The sequence below is a fragment of the Capra hircus genome, chromosome 9, assembly GCF_001704415.2.
Source record: "Capra hircus breed San Clemente chromosome 9, ASM170441v1, whole genome shotgun sequence".
Taxonomy (NCBI): domain Eukaryota; kingdom Metazoa; phylum Chordata; class Mammalia; order Artiodactyla; family Bovidae; genus Capra; species Capra hircus.
Window position 1 is genome coordinate 49,890,737 of NC_030816.1, and position 12,947 is coordinate 49,903,683.

Sequence of the window (12,947 nt, forward strand, 5' to 3'; positions counted from 1 at the left end):
GATTCTTAACCACTGCACCGCCAGAGAAGTCCCTCCATGCTTTTATTTTTGTTATGTGAGAGAGAACTTAACTTCCACCTTATGGAAGTCAGTGACTTGTTAGCCTCTTTTATTTACAGACAAAAACAGTTCCTGACTACATTCACGTTAGTGCTTAGGATGAAGACAGAGAAGGCATGCTTCCATCTACTGAAGACAGAAGAAATGACCAATATACGGAATGACAGAAATGAAACGATAGGGATTGACTTTCCCAATGCCTGGAAGACAAACTGGTTCTTTCGTGTTCTAAGATTTGACAAGCAGGAGCAATGGGTGAACATCATAAAGATTTTTACCTAATATAGAAACATTCTATTGATTTGAACTGCCTGATATTTAAATGATTGCCTGATAAAGCAGTGAGATTCCTAAAGAACACTGAAAGAGATGATCAAGAATAATGCTGGACTGAATGGGAGGTATAGTTAGATGAGCTCAATATTTCCTTTGAATTCCCCAAGGTCCAGACTGTGGTTCTTGTACCTAGAACATATATTGTGTGGATGCAAAGTGAGACATTATACTGATTGTATTACTATATGAACCTGATATCGTAGAAAGATCTCTGATACTTAAGAGAATCACCTTAAAAAGAAATGGCGTGTACAATAATAAGACCTCCTTGTATAACAAACAATTTAGGAAGTTCCACAGAAATAATTATAAGATTTATCTTCTTTAAAGTCATGGGTACATTATAGTGACATGTAAGGTAATCAATATTTTGTATTATTCCATTCTTCTTTTCTCCAGCTTGAGAAATTCTAATTTCATTTCAAAGCTTAGATCAAGTATTTCTACTAGGGAGCAAATTTTAACTGTAAAATGGGGCTAGATAATACCTATCTCATAGGGTTGTTGAACACATTAAATGATGATCCACGTGAAGCATCAGCATATAGACGTTACTTTTTAAAAATGATATTGTAATTAGCACATGGCTTTATTATATCACTTCTTCCTATATTATTTGCTTGTTTTCTTAACCCCACTCTAAGTTATAAGTATACTGAATGCAGGCAAAAGTCAAGGCCTTCATCATCATACCTTAAGGGCTTAATCCATAGTCTCAAATGAAATGACAGAGCAAGAATTCGATTTTTCAATCCAAAATCTAGCCTTCCAGAATCTTCCTGTACAAAGTTTCAAAGATATTTGGAATATTGGTATTCCATTAACAACCAACTGCGCTACAGCCAGTTATTTTCGTTTTTCTACTTTGTTAGGCAATGAATTCTGATTTTGCTGATTCTGATTAAAAGTCACATTTCCAAGTCTCCCCTGCATATACAGGAAGCACTAACTATCTTTTTATCAAAACAAGATTTTTTTAAGGGTGCTTTGGGAAAAGTTAAAAATACGCATAATCCATGCAAGGTGACTCTAGTCTGTTTCTATTGTAAACTGTGGCCTACTTATCCTAAAATGAATCAACAGCTAATCTATTATAGTCATCTCCCAATTTTTAAAACTGTTTCAATAGTTACTCTAATCGTAAGTATTCAAAAATATAAATGACCACCACATATCAGCCCATGCCCTTTACAAAGTATAAATAAAAAGAAATAAAAACAATGAAAATGTAATTTCTTGTTCAATTTTTGGACCCTAGCTACACACATGCTTTCCAGTGTTAGCTTGCCATCTTGTGGCCTCTCACTCTTGTGCAGCTCAGTGTCTGACTAGCACACATGCTAAGGCCTCTGGTATCTGTGACTTTACACAGGCACATCCACTTTAAATGCATTTATATGCATGTAAACGAGCTGCACCACAAATTTCACCTCCAGATCAACTTCATTTCAGCAAAGGCTTACAAACTTTAAGTCAGAGAGACAGGTGCTGGCAGCTAAACCTGCACTGAGACAAGGGCATATAAGCCATCTAAGTACTGATGAACTACAACAGGCATACACAACTGCTGAAAAGGTGTGTATGTGACGTATCCTGGGAAGACAATATGAACATCGCCTCACATAAACATGGGAAAGCAAGGTGATGACAGGGTTTAAATACAGATTCTTACCAAATCCAAATGGTGGCAAGGTCTCTCTTCCCATTCTGACAGGATTATAAACTCTACTGCGATGTCTGCTTTCTCTGTTGAAGGTATACATACAAACACGTGTGTGTACACGCACATATATACTATTGTAACTACTATATAAGTTCCCTCCAAACAGTATTCTAGGATTGGTAACCTCAGTAAGAACACACAGGTTTCCTGGAATAGAGGAGTATGGTGGTGACACAAATGAAAACTGTGACAATTATGTCCAATGCCAGCTTCTTCCTGTGGTTGTGATTAAATGAGTGAACACTGTCAGGAGCTTTGGGCTCAGGTGGCGCTAGTGATAAAGAATGCCTGCAAATGTAGGAGATGCAAGAGATAGGGGTTTGATCCCTGGGTTGGGAAGGTCCCCTGGAGTAGGAAATGGCACCCCACTCCAGTATGCTTGCCTGGGAAATCCTATGGGTTGAGGAGCCTGGTGGGATACAGTCCATGGGGTTGCAAGGTCAGACACTACTGAGCAACGGAGCACATCAGAACTCAGAACAGTGTCTGACATGACTGTTTATTATTATCCGCTGTTCACTTAGAGCCAGACCTCAGTCCTGGGTTCCCAAGCCTGCCCCCCGGGATCTCTGAGCTCAGTGCTTCTAACTATTGCTCCACTGAGTCCTTGAAAGCATCATCAGACTTAAAAGCTCTGCTGGAGCATGTCTGCCCTTTCTGTCCCTGTTGTACTTCTGAGAAAAGTTGCCTACATGTCATAGCTTGGTCAGTGTAAAGGAAAACACATAGCCAGGCTGTAGTTTTAAAATAGAAATTTAGATTTTCTCTTGTCGTCAGGGATATAAGCTGAGAGAGAAGAGCACAAAAGCAATAACGCAAGCTAAAAGCTCAATGACTCAACACAAAAATTATTGTGTTGGAAAGGCACACACTATTATCACACAGAACATTCTGGATGTTTCTGATTGCCTCACTTCTAGCAGAGCAACTGTTGCCTTTCATACTTCTGGCTTATCTACTTTGGCTGGAGGACTGGTGTGGGATCAAGGTTTTGTTGGAAGAAACAAGAATTGCTTTAGTTTCTTGTTTTATACTGGTAACATGTAGACTACACTTTTTTCAAAAAACTATTTTTGAAGTGTAAGACACCAATGTATGCCATGGCATGTGACTTGAAAAATTTGTATTACTAAAATAAGCATATTGCACTGCCTCCCATATCAACAAGAACTTTCCATAAAACAAGGCTGCTAACTTTCCTGTGGTTGAGAATTACATTTTAAATTGTATAACTCAGGCTAGAATACCACACAACCACCATCATGGATTAGAAAATTTCCCTTTGAGGGCAGATATACTTGAGAAAAAAAACTTTGATAAGCTCCAGTTTAAAGTAGCTGTAAGTATTAACAGGTTTAATAAATACATTAAGGATGCTTTTGAAATTTTCAAGTAAGGAAAGGCAATGAGTTCACCAGCTAAGTGGTTTTCTGGAGGGTTGGAGAAAACAAGCAAGAATTGCCAAAATGACTCAGTTGTTTGAACATCTGGGTTGTACTGATTACAGAAGTGTTCTGGAAACATGTAAGACTCTCTATACAACCGCAACCCCCTTTCCATCTCTAAGTGTCTAGGTATTGATGAACATTGTGAAGTCTCCGTATAAAAGAAAGGACTTTGATTTGGTAAGAAAGAGGGGCCAACTCCTGGTCAGAATGACTCCTAGGTACCTGATTCCTAAGAATTATTCCTGGTGTGATCTGTTCCTGAACAGTTTGAAACCCACTCTGTGTCCTTAAATCCCCTGCGACTTTAACACCTCATTGCTTCACAGGGACCTTGGCACATGAGGGTTACTGTTACCACCCTTATTTCTGGTTCCTCTTCTCCAACCTCTCCTGTGGAAGAGGGACATTTGGGGGGCCCAAGACTGGTAGCGCTAAAGCTTTCAGGGCATGCAGGACGAACGTTCTTTTGCTGTGCCCACAGCTATTCTGCGGAACACACAAGAACCTGGGAGCCAAGGAGACAGTGAACGAAACCCCAGACTACTGTGTCAAGTATAGGGCTTCCAACATACACTAACTAGAGGAGAGAGTGAGGCGGAGTCCACTCCAGTCCTCCAGAGCTGCTTCTCACTTCCTTCTCTCTCTTAGCTTCTTTGGTTTCCAAGTGCAGACCTCTAATGGGGGGACCAATGCTCCTCCAGGTTCCCTACTTTCATGATCGCTGCCACCTCTGTCACGACTCTAGACTGGGTTCCAGAAAGGATTTCCCCTCCTTTGGAATCACTGTTAAACTATAGACCAAAAAATTTAGTAGATGTGGGTCTTAAAAGAGTGAAAGTTGCTCAGTCATGTCCAACTCTTTGTGACACCAAGGAACTATATGATCCTGGGAATGCTCCACGTCAGAATACCGGAGTGGGTTGCCGTTCCCTTCTCCAGGGGATCTTCCCAATCCAGGGATCAAACCCAGGTCTCCCACACTGCAGGCAGATTCTTTATCGGCTGAGCCACCAGGGAAGCCCTGAAAGGAGTTATCATTCACAAATCACCTTCTAATACTGATTCCTAAGGGGAAAATTCCCTCCAGCTACCAGGACAATCTCCACAGCATCATTTCAGCTAAAGACACTGAGCAAGCTGTCAGCTCCTTTGCTGCCTATGTTCTCCAAATCAAGGGATATGCAAAATCTGGAGTCAGTCTGCCTGTTTTCAGCTCTCAGCTCTGCCACACACTAGCCGTGAAATCATTAGGCAAGACACCTAGACTTCATCTTAAAATGAGAATGAGAGCACCAAACTCTTTTGAGTTGGTAAAAGAATAAATGAAAATACAAGGAAAATTCTTAGCACAGTGCCTGGCACACGGTAATAGTCAAATAATACAACTGTTTTGGGCTCCCCTGGTAGCTCAGCTGGTAAAGAAACCACCTGTAATGCAGGAGACACCAGTTTGACGCCTGGCTTGGAAAGATCCTCTGGAGAAGGGATAGGCTACCCATGCTAGTATTCTTGGGCTTCCCTGGGGGCTCAACTGGTAAAGAATCTGCCTGCAATATGGGAGACTTGGGTTGGGAAGATCCCCTGGAAGCTACACACATCAGTATTCTTGCCTGGAGAGAATCCCCATGGACAGAGGAGCCTGGCGGGCTACAGTCTGGGGAGTCGCAAGGAGTGGGACACAACTAAGTGACTAAGCACACACAATATAACTGTTTTACTATCAACGGCAGATCTGAACATGGAGCCTAGGCCTAGGAAAGCCAGATACAGCAGATTCCTGTTAGCCTGTACCCTTGGTCTTGAAGAAAGAATTCAAAGCTCATCTTTATATTCTGGAACTTTATCTTCTCTGAACCTGGATCTCCCAAGGATTTGGGGCCAAGATGATACCATGAAGAAGGAATTTTCCAAAACTCCTACATGTACCACATAGTTTGGAAGGAAACAAGCTCCCCACCAAATCGCTAAAAGCAGGACTTCAGCACTGGACTCAGGCTCTTACGTCACTTCCTACTAACAGCATCTTCTGTGTACAGTCCATCTAATAATCAAACCAAAATCTGTTTCAATTTCTCAACTCATCAACATTCTAATTTAGCCTTCATCGACGTTCTAATTTAGTAATATACTTCTACGGTCATTTCCAGACACTGAATTACTCCTACAATCTTAAGTTTCAACACTCTAATCTTTCATACCTAATTCTCAGCCTTATTCCCATAATACCTTCTCTTCAGCACCATTAAGACCTCCAGTCCCATACTGATTATCTGTGGAATCTTAAAACAATAAAACAAATGAATTTATTAACAAAACAGACTCAGAGACTTAAAGAACTTATGGTTAGCAGGGTGGGGGAAAGATGAGGGGGAAGGACAGATCGGGAATTTGGGATTGACATGCACACACTGCTATATTTAAAATAGATGACCAACAAGGACCTACTGTATAGCACAGGGAACTCTGCAAAAACCTAAATGGGAAAAAAACCTGAAAAAGCGTATGGGAATATGTAAAACTCAATCACCTTACTGTACAGTTGAAACAGTTAATCAACTATACTCCAAAATTGAAAAAAATTTAAACTGTATGTGATCACTCACCTAGAGCCCAACATCCCGGAATGTGAAGTCAAGTGGGCCTTAGAAAGCATCACTACGAACAAAGCTAGTGGAGGTGATGGAATTCCAGTTGAGCTATTTCAAACCCTGAAAGATGATGCTGTGAAAGTGCTGCACTCAATATGCCAGCAAATTTGGAAAACTCAACAGTGGCCACAGGACTGGAAAAGGTCAGTTTTCATTCCAATCCCAAAGAAAGGCAATGCCAAAGAATGCTCAAACTACAGCACAATTGTACTCATCTCACACGCTAGTCAAGTAATGCTCAAAATTCTCCAAGCCAGTCTTCAGCAATACATGATCCGTGCACTTCCAGATGTTCAAGCTGGTTTTAGAAAAGGCAGAGGAACCAGAGATCAAATTGCCAGCATCCACTGGATCATGGAAAAAGCAAAGAGTTCCAGAAAAACATCTATTTCTGCTTTATTGACTATGTCAAAGCCTTTGACTGTGTGGATCATAATAAACTGTGGAAAATTCTGAAAGAGATGCGAATACCAGACCACCTGACCTGCCTCTTGAGAAACCTATATGCAGTTCAGGAAGCAACAGTGAGAACTGGACATGGAACAACAGACTGGTTCCAAATAGGAAAAGGAGTATGGCAAGGCTGTACACTGTTACCCTGCTTATTTAACTTATATGCAGAGTACATCATGAGAAATGCTGGGCTGGAAGAAGCAAAAGCTGGAATCAAGATTGCTGGGAGAACTATCAATAACCTCAGATATGCAGATGACACCACCCTTATAGCAGAAAGGGAAGAGGAACTAAAAAGCCTGTTGATGAACGTGAAAGAGAGTGGAAAAAGTTGGTTTAAAGCTCAACATTGAGAAAACGAAGATCATGGCATCTGGTCCTGCCACTTCATGGGAAATAGATGGGGAAACAGTGGAAACAGTGTCAGACTTTATTTTTGGGGCTCCAAAATCACTGCAGATGGTGACTGCAGCTACGAAATTAAAAGACGCTTACTCCTCGGAAGAAAAGTTATGACCAACCTAGATAGCATATTCAAAAGCAGAGACATTACTTTGCCAACAAAGGTCCGTCTAGTCAAGGCTAGGGTTTTTCCTGTGGTCATGTATGGATGTGAGAGTTGCACTGTGAAGAAAGCTGAGGGCCGAATTGATGCTTTTGAACTGTGGTGTTGGAGAAGACTCTTGAGAGTCCCTTGGACTGCAAGGAGATCCAACCAGTCCATCCTGAAGATCAACCCTGGGATTTCTTTGGAAGGAATGATGCTGAAACTCCAGTACTTTGGACACCTCATGCGGAGTTGACTCACTGGAAAAGACTGATGCTGGGAGGGATTGGGGGCAGGAGAAGGGGACAACAGAGGATGGCATCACTGACTTGATGGACGTTCAATCTGAGTGAACTCCGGGAGTTGATGGACAGGGAGGCCTGGCGTGCTGCGATTCATGGGGTTGCAGAGTTGGACAGGACTGAGCGACTGAACGGAAGTGTATAAAAATAAAAAACATTGAGTCTTCTAACCCTCCCACTCTCCCCAAAAAACACCTCCAGTCCCTTGACTGTTTAATTTTCTTGTCCTCTTAGCTGTTTCCTACTCTAACCAGGCTCGATTCACTGATGAAATACCCGTCCTAGGACTATGCAACCTCTTCCCTCTTCCTCTATTCAACTGAGCAGCACTACTGGAAATACTACAAGATTATGTTCTAACTTAGCTGGGTTTTGAATGCTCTATCAGCAATCCTTGTGTATATATAGCCTCTTCTATTCTTCATCTCAAACTTTAAGTTGATTTCCTACTTTTTTTTCAAGGCTTGCTGTGGGGCAGGAATGCGGTTTCCTAGATCACTCCTCCTTAACAGACTTGGTCTAGATGTCTTTTCTATTTGGTAACACTGACCTTGGCCACCTATTCTTGAGGCGAGGTTCCATCTACTAATCTGTCAACTTTTGCCTCTTTAATGGGTACCTCCCCAGTGTGTGCATGCTCAGTCACTCAGTCGTGTCTGACTTTGTGACCCCATGCACTGTAGCCAGCCTGGCTCCTCTGTCCATGGGATCCCAGCTACCATTCTATCTTCTCCTTCACCACCAAATAGGTTTTTAGAGTCAAGCTATGCAACTGCCAAGGTCACCAATTACTTTCTTACTACTAAATCCAGAGGATACTTTGCTTCCTTTTAGTCTCATGATCTTTCCTACTTAATCTACTTTAAAATACTCAGTTAACTCACCTCAGAGTTCAGCCCTAGGCCCTTTTGTATACACTTCTCTAGCCAATCATCCATTCACAAAACCGCTCCTCTTCCAGTCTCATCTATCTGAATAAATGGTATTTCTTCAACCTTTTAAGCCAAAACCCTGGAAATCTTCTCTACTTCTCCCCTCCTCTTCCTCTTCCAAAACTCATGATGAAGTCCTGTCCAATACTCTAGATCTCTCAAGTCCATTCACTTTTCTCCTTCGGCCATCACCATTCCACACCAACAGTATCCTCTCTCCCCCAGATGACTTGGAAAGCCTTCTTGGCTGGTCTACTTGAATTCCCCAGTGAAATGCCCTCATTAGAGTCAATTTTAAACTTGTAAGAATTTCAGTTTCGTTTTGAAACCCAAATGTGAACCAAGGATAAAGTCAAATACAATTAGGTCTAAGACACTGTGTGATGTGGTCCTTGCTTATCTTTCCTTGTTCACTTTAAACTCTTATCAGCTTTTTACCATCTCCTCAAAAGTTATTCTTACCACAGCCTTTCATATTTCCCCATAGCCTGGAGCTTTCTCTCTCAATATCTCCCTCTTCAGTTAAACCTTAAACTGCTTCCCCTCACTACAGACCATACAGTATCATATTCTCACCTTATTAATCTTATAGTATCCCTAGAACTAGGAAATTATAGTAATTGTGTAATTCTGAGCTCCATGAGAGTTTGAATAATCTTCCATTTAAGAATTCAATAAAATTTTACTTCTGTTAAGTATTAAGTATGTTCTGTTATTATGTTCAAGGTACTGGACTAGGTACTTAGCATAAAGTGGTAAGTGATCTAATTAGAAAGATTTCTGCCCTTGTGCAACCTATAAGTTGCTTTTGTGGCATGGGTGGTGAGATTTAAGCAAGGTAGAAAAAAAGCAATTACAACGGAAGAGGAGTGGTATCAAGGAAATTGAGTGCTGTAACACTGTTAACCGGCCACATCACATCTGGGGCTACAAAGCCTAACTTGAGAAACCTAGGTAGTGACTTTGGATAGTGAGAATTGGGAGAGGAATAGGTTGAAGGTAAAGCGGGGAAGACAATGATTTTGGATGTGACATGCTTAACTGTGATGTAGACAGCTGAACATGAAAGCCTGAAGGTACAAAAAGTTTGATCTTTAGGTTATGAATTTAGGTGTGACAGGCACACTGATAACACTGAACTCCACAGAATGGACTGCATCATCCAAAGAGTGCAGAGACTCACATGGAGCCAAAGGTCAGGTCCTTGGAGAACTAGGATTGGATCCAGTGATGAAACAGCCAGAAAAGCTGAAGATAAAGAGAAAACCAAGAGAGAATGCAAAAAAACAAACAAACCAAAAAACAAAAAACATCAAGAGAATACTTTAAAGAGGAAGTCATCAACCCTACTGAATACTCCTGAGGTAATAAATGAGAGAAGAAAAAAGAACCAACAGCTATGACAGCATGGAAAGACTGCTGATCCTAATGAAAGTAATTTCAGAAAACTTGCAGGGATATACAAGGTGCTAGTACATGAAAAATGGAGGTAACTCAAATTAGTTATGATGGGAACTAAATAAAAGAGGTTATAGCTGGGTGGGATCAAAAGACCCCTCTCCTTCACCCCTTTCTTTAAAGAACAGTAGCCATTAGGGGCATATTATGAGCTGTTGGGAAGAACCTAGTAAAAGACTGATGAAACTAATTCAAAGTTTTGAGAAGGTGAGGAGGGACTGACTTTTCCTAAGTAGAAGACAGTGCAGATATTGATGGGTTTGTAAATTTAGGGATGAAAAGCTGAGAAAGTTTCTATCAAATTTTTGCATCTTTCTCAGAAAATTTAAAAACTGCCAAGTAGTTTTGAGCTTATTTGAGATTGTTAACCTGCCTTTTTGTAATAATTTTCTCCCATTCAACTGCTCAAGAGTAGACAGAAAACAATGAGGGTTTTCCAGATCATGATGTAAAGGGAGGTGCAGGGGTATGGTCTGAAGATATCTGTAAAGTGGAATCTAGCCTCTAGCCAGACCAGATGAAGACAGGAGTGAACTGGTAACGAGTGATCAAGTGGTGGGATTAACTGTTAGTTGTGATGATGTAGAAATACTTTTTAGTGGAGGAGCTCAAGCAGATGAGCTGGAAAGTTTGTGGTTGGAGAAATGGAATTTTAATTCCAGACTTGGAAGTGATACAGGTTTTGATTATGCCAAAGCACACTGCTCCCATTTATGGGACGATCACTGCAATGAGAGGTACCTTTAACGAGCAAGGTCATTAGGAAATAAAAGGAGATATAATTTGTTCACTGAGTGGTAGATTGGGAGGCAGATAATAAGCAACAAATAACAAAAATTAAGGACTTCTCTGGTGGCTTAGACAGTAAAGCGTCTGTCTACAATGAAGGAGATCCAGGTTTGATCAGGAAGATAGCCTGGAGAAGGAAATGGCAACCCACTCCAGTACTATTGCCTGGAAAATCCCATGGATGGAGGAGCCTGATAGACTACAGTCTATGGGGTCGCAAAGAGTCGGACATGACTGAGTGAGTTCACTCACAAAAATTAAACGTATAGAAAACAAACACATGAAACTTCACTACAAAGTGATCTGGGTGGCTCTCTGAGGAGCTGCCATTTAAGCTGAGCTTATAAAAATAGAGGAATAAGCATTCCAAAGAAAATGTGTAAAGGCTTGAGGTGGTGGGGGTGGGTAAGCTTAGAATGTGTTCGAGGATGTGGAAGCATCAGGAAAATGGGAAATTGGGTGAGTGTCTGGAAAGATTCTGGTTCAAGATGGTAGAGCAGAAGGAGGTGCGCTCATCTCCTGTGAGAAGACCAAAACTGCAACTAGCTGCTGAACCACCATTGAGAGGAGGATGCTAGAACCCAACAAAAAATGATAGCCCACATCCAAAGACAAAGGTCGCAAGGAGATGGCAGGAGGGACACAATCACAATAAAATCAAATCCCATCCCCGCCAGGTGGAGAACAAGAATACCAAAGTCATTCTTGCACTGTTGTGAAAGTTCTTAACCCCAGGCTTCCCAGCCTGGGGACCTGACAAAAGAACTGGGAATCCACAGGGAATCTTGCCTTAAAGGCCAATGGGATTTGATTATAGGACTTCCAGAGGACTAGGCGAAACAGACTCCAGTCTTGGAGGGCACAAAAAAATGTTATGCACACCAAGATACAGAGAAGACCCCACTGGAAACTGAACCAAAACTGCCTGCTAGTGTTGGAGGGCCTCCTGTGGAGATGTGGGTTGGCAAGGGCTCACCACAGGGACAGAAACACTGGATGGTCACCCTTGGTGTAAACCGTCTTGGAGCTCGCTGTTAACCCTACCATAGAGTCCGTAGGCCCCAGGGTTGGGTTGCCTCAGGCCAAACTACTACAAAGCAGGGAGTGCAACCTCAAATCAGCGGATAATTGTATTAAAGCTTTACTGAGCAAGGTCCTGCCCAACAGAGCAAGACCCAGTTTTCCCCATCACCAGTCCCTCTCATCAGGAAGCTTACACAAGATTCTTAGTCTCATCCATCAGAAGGCAGTCAGAAGGAGGAGCACAGTCTCACAGTGGCTAAAACAAAAACCAAATTAGAGCAAATTAATCATGATAAAAGCAGAAAGTTATGTCCCAGATGAAGGGACAAGATAAAACCTGAGAAAAACTAAGTAAGTAGAGAGGCGCAACCTTCCAAAAGAATTCAGAATCATGACAGTGAAGACAATCTAGGATCTTGGGAAAAGAATGGAGGCAAAGACTTGAGAAGATGCAAACAATGTTTACCAAAGACCTAGAAGAGCTAAAGAACAAACAAACAAGAGATGAGTAATACACCAGGAGGAATCAAAAGCAGAATAACCGAAGCAGAACAGATAAACGACCTGGAAGACAGATAGTGGAAATCACTGCTGAAGAACAGAATACAGAACAAAGAACGAAAAGAAATGAAGACCTCAACAACACTGAAAATGAAAGTGAAGTCACTCAGTCGAGCCGGACTCTGCAAACCCATGGACTGTAGTCTACCAGGCTTCTCCATCCATGGGATTTAGAGTACTGGAGTGGGCTGCTCTTGATGAAAGTGAGAGGAGAGCGAAAAAGCTGGCTTAAAACTCAACATTGAGAAAACTAAGATTATGGCATCTGGTCCCATCACTGCATGGTGAATAGTGGAAACAGTGATAGACTTTATTTCTTTGGGATCCAAAATCACTGCAGATGGTGACTGCAGCCATGAAATTAAGACGCCTGCTCCTTAGAAGAAAAGTTATGACCAACCTAGACAGCTTATTAAAAATCAGAGACATTACTTTGCCAACAAAGGTCCATAGTCAAGGCTATGGTTTTTCCAGTAGTCATGGTATGGATGTGAGAGTTGGACTATAAAGAAAGCTAAGCGCCAAAGAACTGATGCTTTTGAACCGCGGTGTTGGAGAAGACTCTTGAGAGTCCCTTGGGCTGCAAGGAGATCAAATCAGTCAGTCCTAAAGGAAATCAGTCCTGAATATTCATCGGAAGGACTGCTGCTGAAACTCCAATACTTTG